Here is a 10,000-nt window from a genome sequence, read left to right as displayed (position 1 = left end):
TATTATTATTATTATTATTATTATTATTATTACCCTTATTATTATTATTATTATTATTATATATTACTATTATGATGATGATGATGATTATTCTGTATTATCATTTATCATTATTATTATTTTTATGATATATTATTATTATTTGGTCCCTGAGTCCCGATGAGACAGACGAATCCACAGGCCTATATTTATTTTATTATAATGTCAATAAAAATATGTATTCTCTAAATATTAATATACTAATATTTCATGAATGAATGAACTTGGTAAAGTGTCTCGTAGGGTCGGGATGACATGTTGCTATAGTCATTAATTACCCCAACCAACATCGAAGCACCTGTGTGCATTAATCCTTCATTAATCCTCCTTTTATTAAAATAGTGGCCGTCCAGCCATTAGCCCCCCGCCTCCTCGTCCATTCACGCGGGCAGGCAGCCAATCATTACCGTAGTCAGTAGAGCGACCCTCGTCTATGATGCAAATGTATGCCTTTGTTTTCATGGGGTGCCAGGAATGCCATGTGTGGGGGGTCTGGGCCATCACCTGTACTCACCTGGCATAAAAGGGGCTCTGAGAGCAGCTTTAGCCATTCATTACCAAATATAATAATTTGTGCAGGTCATCATGTTCGCCTTTTCTGTAATGCTGCCCTTTTTTTAGAATAAAAATACATACATTGAATATACTTGCATATTGTTTTTATTAACGTTTTTCCGTTTTCCCCCGGGGGGGGGGGGGGGAATCTCGCCTGCCTTAAATGTAATTCCTGGGAACGCCACTGGTCCCGAAGCAATCCGCGACCCCCCCCCCCCCTTCCCCCCTCCACCCCGCCCCATGAAAGTAATACAATGTTTGAAAATAGCGCATCTAAGCTCCCATTGTGAGCTTGTAGATCTGCTATTTTTCTTATATCCTATGTATAAAATATGGCTGAAGTGGTTATAATATAATAATCTGCAAAGTGTAGGATTATTATTATATTATTATTCGTTGCATAGTCCAATACAAACCAATGCTTGAGTGCGCTCCAGCAGTGCGCCCACAGCCTGCCTGCCTGCCTGCCTGCCTGCCTGCCTGCCTGCCTGCCTGCCTGCCTGCCTGCCTGCCTGTCTGTCTGTCTGTCTGTCTGTCTGTCTGTCTGTCTGCCTATCTGCCTATCAAAAGTCTGCGGCTGTAACACACACGCACACACGCACGCACGCAGTTAACCCAGGCCACAGGCCCCCACCCCCCCCAGGTGAATAAATAATAATTCAAGAAATAATACATTTTCTTAAAACACCTATATCTATATGGTATATAATGAACGTCAATTAATGTATCCCTATCCCCTAGCTGCCAGATTCATATTTACGCACATGCCAAATGCACTGCCTAATAATCAGATACTATATATGGCTACTGTCAGCTATATAGCTGACATCATAGCTCCAAAGCATCATGGCTATACAGACAGAGCAGTCAGCGGTCTTTAGATGATAGATGCCAGATGAATAGAAAGATATTTAGATAAATGTAGATAGATTTATAGATAGATTTATAGATAGATTTATAGATTTATAGATAGATAGATAGATAGATAGATAGATAGATAGATAGATAGATAGATAGATAGATAGATAGATAGATAGATTGATTGAGGGGTTGTAATATCATTTTTTATTTCTTAAATTATTATTTATTCACCTTGGGGGGAACATAGTCTCGGGGTTAACTGTGCTTGCGTGCGTGTAAGTGTGTGTGTGTGTGTGTGTGTGTGTGTGTGTGTGTGTGTGTGTGTGTGTGTGTGTGTGTGTGTGTGTGTGTGTGTGTGTGTGTGTGTGTGTGTGTGTGTGTGTGTGTGTTACGGTCGCGGCGTGAACAGACAGACAGACAGACAGACAGACAAACAGACAGACAGACAGACAGACAGACAGACACCCAGGCTGTGGGCGTACCGCTGGAGCGCATGCACTGAAGCATTGGTTTGTATTGGAATATGCAAAGAATATTAATAATAATAATCCTACACTTTGCAGATATAAATTATTACATGAACCACTTGAGCCATATTTTATAGGCTATAAAAAAAAGTAGCCGATGTACAAGCTTACAATAGGAGCTTAGATGTGCTATTTTCAAATATTATATTACTTTTATGTTTGAAACTTTAAGTAGGCCTATATTTTACAATGAGTTACACCCGGAGGAGCGGGGAAGGGGGGAGGGGGGCTCGCGGATAGCCTTGGGAGCTGGGGGGGTGGTGGTTGGATGGACACACGGCCGACGCGGTCCGTGCGTACACACACACACACACACACACACACACACACACACACACACACACACACACACACACACACACACACACACACACACACACACACACACACACAGGGGGGTCCTCAGAGTTACTACAGTGGTCTGCCAAATCTTTGTGTGATATGATTGTTTTTTACTTTATAACCACTTGAACATTAGCATCCCTTTTGTGAGGAGAAGTTTAGCCAAAAGTAGCCGATCTAAAAGCTCACAACTTAGATCGGCTATTTTACAGATAGATAGATAGATAGATAGATAGATAGATAGATAGATAGATAGATAGATAGATAGATAGATAGATAGATAGATTCAGGGGTTTTAATACAATGTATTATTCATTTAATTATTATTGTGTGTGTGTGTGTGTGTGTGTGTGTGTGTGTGTGTGTGTGTGTGTGTGTGTGTGTGTGTGTGTGTGTGTGTGTGTGTGTGTGTGTGTGTGTGTGTGTTACGGCCGCTGCGCGGACTTTTGACAGACAGACAGACAGACAGACAGACATTAATGAAGGATTAATGCACGCAGGTGCTTCGATGTTGGTTGGGGTAATTAATAGCAACTATAGCAACATGTCACCCCGACCCTATACAAGACACTTCACCAAGTTCATTCATTCAGGAAATGTTAGTATATTAATATTTATAGAATACATATTTTTATTGACATTATAATAAAATAAATATAGGCGTGTGGATTCGTCTATATTCTCATCAGGACTCAGGGACCAAATAATAATAAATAATACATACATAATACATAATAAATATTACATATTGAATAATAATAATAATAATAATAATAATAATAATAACAATATATTAATATTCGATGAGCTTGTAGATCTGCTGTAATAATAATAATAATAATAATAATAATAAAATAATAATATTCGATGAGCTTGTAGATCTGCTGTAATAATAATAATAATAATAATAATATATTAATATTCGATGAGCTTGTAGATCTGCTGTAGTAATAATAATAATAATAATAATAATAATAATAATAAAATATTAATATTCGATGAGCTTGTAGATCTGCTGTAATAATAATAATAATAATAATAATAATAATAATAATAATAAAATATTAATATTCGATGAGCTTGTAGATCTGCTGTAGAGCAGCTGTAGAGCTTGTCAATCTGAGCATCACAGCTGCATATTACGCACGATTTTACGCATGAGTTTATATGCAGAGACTTGAAAAATCACTTTCGGAGTGGGGGGGTGAAATATCCATTTCGGGTCGGACTAGCGATGTGTCGGACCCCCGGTGGGTCGGACCCCAGGTGCGTCGAAGTGGGGGTGCGTCGATGTGGGGGTGCGTCGATGTGGAGGTGTTTCGAAATGGAAGGGTGTTCCCCACCTGTCCCACAATGGGCCCGTTTGGAGCTGGTCACGCTAGCTCCGAGTCCAAAATATTGACTTGGTTGTAACCATTATAATTGTCGCGTGTCACAGGTATAAGAGCGTCTGAAATGGATGGACCTGTGAGGACCCCATCTGCTTTATTACCATTTTAAACTCTTTAATCTTCGGTTTTAAAATGAGACATAATGCGTTGTAATGAGGTTCTAAAAATCGATACTGTCTGTTCTCACTATTGACTGAGCAAACGCTAACAGCCTGCTGAAAAAACAGCCGATCTCCAGTGCAGTGCAGTCCGTGTGTCAACAACATGGAGGTTTTCTTTAACCCATTCAATCCGGGAACGCATCTCTGTCATTTCAGATTTCTTTAGCTATTCAAAAATAGCAGATTAACTATGAGCTTGCAGATCTGCTATTTTTTTAAAAATCATGAAAATATTTGCAAATCTTTGAATATATATATATTTTTAAAGCGAACATTTGTAACTCAAAACTTTGCTTCTGGGGGTCCCTGGAACAACAATGGGCGGACAAATGTTTGCTTTAAAAATATGTATATTCAAAGATTTGCACAAATTTACACGATTTTTCAAAAATAGCAGATCTACAAGTTCGTACCGCGGCACTCGGTGCCACGCTATGAGCTTGTAGATCTGCTATTTTTGAAGCAAAAACAATCTTAAAACGATACAGATGCGTTCCCGGCCTTAATGGATTAAGTGATGTGAAACGCAAACTACGAGAGAAAATATAGTGAGCTGGGCAAAAAAAAGACAAGGAAGTTGGTGTCTCCCCCCCTCTGGAATAGGAACGCTATAGGGTTGATGTGGTTATAACACAGTGAAGACAGGTAGACAGATATGAATCAGTAATGTAATGTTCTCTCCTCCATCTCTCTCCCAGCAACACACACACAGTGTGTGGGCTCTATAGCCTCCTGCTGTTGCCCTGTCTGACCGCCCACTGACACACCTGTCTGTCTGAACGCTACACAGTACAAACACACCAACAGGCCCCCACAGTGTGTGTGTGTGTGTGTGTGTGTGTGTGTGTGTGTGTGTGTGTGTGTGTGTGTGTGTGTGTGTGTGTGTGTGTGTGTGTGTGTGTGTGTGTGTGTGTGTGTGTGTGTGTGTGTGTGTGTGTGTGTGTTGGCTTCTGCATTAAATTCTCATATTTCAAACTCTCACTGAAAGAAAGCCCACAGTAACAGCACCCCCAACATACACACGCACACACACACACACACACACACACACACACACACACACACACACACACACACACACACACACACACACACACACACACACACACACACACACACACACACACGTCTCTTCTGCTCTCCATCTCCTCCTATCCTACACCCTCGCTCTCTTTCTCACTCATTTATTCATGTCCCCTCGATCCCCATATTTTCTCGCTACATTTATTTCTACACCTCTATGTCTGTCCATCCATCCATCCTTCCTTCCACCCCTCTTCCACTTACTTTGATGTGTCTCTCTCTCTCTCCCCCTCTCCCTCTCCCTCTCTCTCTCTCTCTCACCAGCCTGATCTCCAGAGAATACCGTAACATTGCACGGAACGAGTGCACTTCATTCCGTGGATAGTCGCCTCGGAACTCCCAAATTGCGTGCATATGTACGGCGAGTCCCACGGTGGGCGTAACCAGTCGCAACACGGAAAAACCCGGAAGCAGAGCAGTCCGCACAATAAAATTTACGATTCTGTGCCTATCGGTACATAACTCAAACGGCGCTGAGTAGGCACAGGCGAATGTCCCACCGTTCAGGACGGCAACTCGGTCACCTTAGCTCCCTCGGTGGTCCTTCACGGGGTGACAATTCGCCTGTGACTGCGCGCCTCCGAAATGGTTTTGTCACAAAGGCAGCGCCGTACCATATGCACGCAATTCGGGAGTTCCGAGGCGGCTATCCACGGAATGAAGTGCACTCGTTCCGTGCAATGTTACGGTAATCTCTGGAGATCGGGTTGCTCTCACTCTCACACAAACCATCCAACCCCATTCCATCTGTCTGTTCCCCATCCTTCTCACCTACCCCCCCCCCCCCCCCTCCTGAGCTCTCTCTCTCAATCTGTCTCGCACAAAGTAATGCTTCTCAGATACTTTCATGTCAAGGACCCCCAAATTAAAACTTGTTTATCTTGCAGAATCTGGCAACACACTGCTATATTGAATATTGGATATATATATATATATAATATTGGATATTGAATGAAGCGGCACAAGACTCCCTCTTTCTTTGGGTTTCGCCCAGGTGGGCGTGGCTATGCCTATCCCTAACCCTAATCCTAACCTTAACCTCACTAAAACTATGCCTAAACCTAACCCTAACCTTCGGCTCACCAAAACTATGCCTAATCCTAACCTTAACCTCACTAAAACTATGCTTAAACCTAGCCCTAACCTTCACCTCACCAAAACTATACCTAATCCTAACCTTAACCTCACAGGAACTATGCCTAAACCTAACCGCAAAGCCACGCCCACCTGGTCGAAACACCGGGAAAAGAGAGAGTCCGGAAGCAGCACACAGAGAAAAACTCAATGGTGCCGCCTGTAGGGGGCAATGGCGCCGCCCTAGAGAGGGGCCAAGAATAAAGTGAACAAGTGAAGGTAGTGAACACATCAAAGCAAAGTAGGTGTCTCTCTCCCCCAGTGTACTCACTGAGGCTGCCCAGTTGCTTGATGATGGCCGCCAGGGTGCTGTTGGTCACACATTCCAGTTCACTGGTCACCCCATCCGGCAGAGCACCTCGACACAGGTGTCTGGGCTCTATGTTTCTCTTCACCAGCGGCATGGTTCACACCTGCAGCACACAGAGAGAGAGAGAGAGAGAGAGAGAGAGAGAGAGAGAGAGAGAGAGAGAGAGAGAGAGAGAGAGAGAGAGAGAGAGAGAGAGAGAGAGAGAGAGAGAGAGAGAGAGAGAGAGAAAGGGAGAGGAGAAAGGGAGAGGAGAGTTAGAGGAAGTATAACATAATGCTTAAGTGGTTAATCTATTTGTTGGTATTATTAAGAATAATATAATAAGATGAGAAGAGGAAGGATTAAGTGGAGATGTATGGTTACATGTCATGCAGTGAGAGGAGTGTCCGAGGAAGACCCAGAACAAAGAACCAGATGGAAACAGATTATGGGAATTTAATAGCCGAAAGAAAGATAAGAGAATAATGGCCAATAATGAATAATGACTAACAAAATATAGTTGCAGCCCTACTAAACATCCTGAGCTTTATATAACATAAAAACGTTTTCTTCTCAGATATGAAGTGACGTCTCTACATCTACTAATGCTGGGTCAGAGTGACTTCCATTACAGAATGCATTAATCCATTCAACCCATGCCATTTTAAGATGTCTTTGGCAATTAAAAAATAGCAGATCTACAAGCTCATAGCGCGGCACTCGGAGCTTGTAGATCTGCTATTTTTGAAAAATCTTGAAAATGTGTGCAAATCTTTGAAAAAATATTTTTTAAAGAGAACATTTGAACTCAAATCTTTCCTTCTGGGGGGTCCATGGAATAAAAACATTTTGAGATGGGGGTCCGCGGCCACATGCATATATCAAAATGTTTTCTAAATCCTAACAGTATGTTGCTATATCAGTGGTGCTCCAACTTTTCCATGTCCAGGACCCCCAAAATGATATGCATTTGGCTGCTGACTCCCATCTCAAAATATGTTGTTCCAGGGACCCCCAGAAGCACAAATGGGAGTTAAAAATGTTCGCTTTAAAACATTTCTATATATTCAAAGATTTGCACACATTTTCCAAGATTTTCCAAAAGATCTACAGCTATAGCTATATCTGCTATTTTTGAATAGCCAAAGAAGTCTTAAATGACACAGATGCGTTCCCGGTCTTAATGGGTTAAATTGGATAAGTATCATGTTCAGGTTTTCATGGTCACACACTGTGCTGATGAGTCAGAGGGCTTTGCGGTCGGAGCTGTGCTGATTATCAATTAATTGTTGTTATCCAGTCACACTAAAGGCCCCGACAGATAGAAAGCGTCAACGACGCGCATCATAAGAGATTCACCATAATTGCACCGCAATTATTAATCATTTGAATCACACCACACCGACCCCAATGGAACGAGGGAGATACTTTAACACATGCATGCACGCACACAATGCACGCACGCACACGCACGCGCGTGCACTGCACTCACTGCTCTATTCTGTGCACTTTGGTGTATATATCTTCTTTCTCTCCGTTCTGCCTTGCACTCTGACCGGCAATGCTGAGCTCTTGAAATTGCCGTCATATAGAGCAGACTACTTCTGTTCGTGGTTCTCCTACACTGTAGGAAACTACAGTATGCTGTAGGACCTACATAATACGACAGCACACACAGCCAAGCCTATTATTTTCCAGGACTGGGTATACCTTCATCTACTGTATTTAAGAAAAAAATGCACTTGTGTTTCTCAAAAGAGAATGTAGAATAGTCAGACAAGTGAAAGTACAAACATACAGAGACACTGCAATACAAGTTGAAGTTGTTAATGTCGGGATGCCATATACACTGTGGTCTAATGCATTGGTTCTCAACCTTTTCAGACCATGAAACCCAAAATAATCATATTTGAACTGGGACCCCCCAAAATAATCATATTGTTTCCCTGGGGACCCCCCACTCTGACAAGCACTTGGAATTGTAGGAGCTGAGGCATTACATTTAGTATACTTTATTGATTACTTTTGACGCAATGGAAATTGCGTCAAAAGTTAAAAATGTCTTAAAAGGTCTTAAAAGTCCTTAAATTGTCACTTTATAAATGTGCAGATACCCTGTATCTTACAGTATACTGTATGATGTTACTTGGTTTGTTTACTGTTGAGTGAGAAAACAATGTTGCACATTAAGGAAATCACCTGGGGAACCCCCCAAAATAATGTAGGGACCCCCCCTGACCCACATGTTGAGAACCACTAGTCTAGTGCCCCACGCCGACGATCAAAGCTGTGCTCTGAAAGACACTTTAACAGGTTTTGACGCGCCCACTTGACACCTCCAGTGTGGCTACAGACGTTAGCGAGCGTCTGGTGGTCTTTTATGTGTCAGAGGCTTAAGGCGCTCTAGGACGCCAACTCTACCAAAAAAAAGAGAGAAAATGTCTAATCCAAGTGAGCTGGCAATGCATCACACTGCTAGATCCTAATAGAGTCCGCCATGGGGCCCTAGTCATCATCAATGCAACTGGGATGAGCCCACAGCAAATGAGCCATAATGAATGGAGAGATCATTCTAAATGGTTTCTCTATTACGGCAGGTGCTAATAAGCTGCTAGCTCACGACAGTGACCACTAGGGAAGCCTGAATGTGTGTGTGTGCGTGCGTGCATGCATGCGCGCGCGTGTGTGTGTGTGTGTGTGTGTGTGCGTGTGCGTGCGTGCGCTTGTGTTAGATGGCAGACAGATATGTGAGTGCATGGGAGGGGCAGAGCAGCAGAGAGAGAGACGTACAGAGAGAGCCTGGTGATGAGACCACCACAGGGGAGGCGATAAAGAGAGATGCGTAGAGACTAGAGCCTGGTGAGACCACCACAGGGAAGGAGACGGACATAAATGCTGCATTTACCAGTCCTCGCACCGCACCGCACTAGCTGTGGATTTGCACATGTTTTACATTCAGGTGATGAACACTGAGAGGAGGCACTGCGATGCAATTATTTCCAGAGGGCCATATTGAATTTGATCAAATGAGTGAAGGGCCACTCATTTGATCAAATTCAGTATGGGCCCTCTGGAAATAAATGCTGGTCAGTGGTCACCCCAGGCTGCACTAGTCTAGACGGTCCCCAACAACGAGTGTGCCAGTTAACATTTCACCTGATTGCATTCGTGACGATAATGAGGCTGGTCTCTCCTTTAATGACATGAGTCATGTCATGTCATGTCATGTCATGTGTGTGTGTGTGTGTGTGTGTGTGTGTGTGTGTGTGTGTGTGTGTGTGTGTGTGTGTGTGTGTGTGTGTGTGTGTGTGTGTGTGTGCGTGCGTGCGTGCGTGCGTGCGTGCGTGCGTGCGTGCGTGCGTGCGTGCGTGCGTGCGTGCGTGCGTGCGTGCGTGCGTGTGTACTCTCAGGTCAGTGCACTGGAAGTGTGCCATTCCCACAGTTTCCCTGGGTAACCACCAGGCAGCACAGTTCATATTACTTGGATAGGAAATATGAAGGACCATATGCACACAGTAGTGCTGCAAAACTGGCCAAAACGTTCTTTCTTTCTCTCGCTTGTTCTGTCTACGCACCGGCCATGGTTGGTGCTGAGAGATCAATCAATCAATCAATCAA

At 43.1% G+C, this 10,000-nt stretch overlaps 1 pseudogene across 1 annotated transcript in view; it reads right to left on the bottom strand.

The window, feature by feature from the left end:
* Positions 1-10,000, bottom strand: part of LOC308102010 (actin-binding protein WASF3-like) — a 66,400-nt pseudogene that overhangs the window by 19,591 nt on the left and 36,809 nt on the right. Inside the window, exon 2 of the transcript XR_013934990.1 lies at positions 6,365-6,506. The product of XR_013934990.1 is annotated as an actin-binding protein WASF3-like (transcript). The remainder of the gene's footprint in view (positions 1-6,364; positions 6,507-10,000) is intronic.

The sequence above is a fragment of the Gymnoscopelus braueri genome, assembly GCF_963280865.1.
Source record: "Gymnoscopelus braueri genome assembly, chromosome: 15".
Lineage (NCBI taxonomy): Eukaryota > Metazoa > Chordata > Actinopteri > Myctophiformes > Myctophidae > Gymnoscopelus > Gymnoscopelus braueri.
This window is presented reverse-complemented; position numbering and strand designations above follow the sequence as displayed.